Raw genomic sequence first — 268 nt, forward strand, 5'->3', positions numbered from 1 at the left:
GGGGGGGATAGAAAAATTCCGACCAAAAATAAAAATTCTACTAAACCACAGGAATACAAAGCTGGTATTGTGAATTTGCGGCAGTACTTAGCGACGTATACAACATGCTGGCTTTTTGCGGAATTTATCAATAGGCACTGTACGTATGTACTGAGTTCATGTAAACATCAAACAAAGATCATGTCCTCCGAGGTAGTCCATGGTAGTTATCGACAATAGGGAGCCGGTGGTAACTCTGGAGGACGGCACCAGGCTACCGAAAGTCCAC

This window comes from Branchiostoma belcheri, unplaced genomic scaffold (genome assembly GCF_001625305.1).
Source record: "Branchiostoma belcheri isolate BF01 breed outbred unplaced genomic scaffold, Haploidv18h27 scaffold116, whole genome shotgun sequence".
Lineage (NCBI taxonomy): Eukaryota > Metazoa > Chordata > Leptocardii > Amphioxiformes > Branchiostomatidae > Branchiostoma > Branchiostoma belcheri.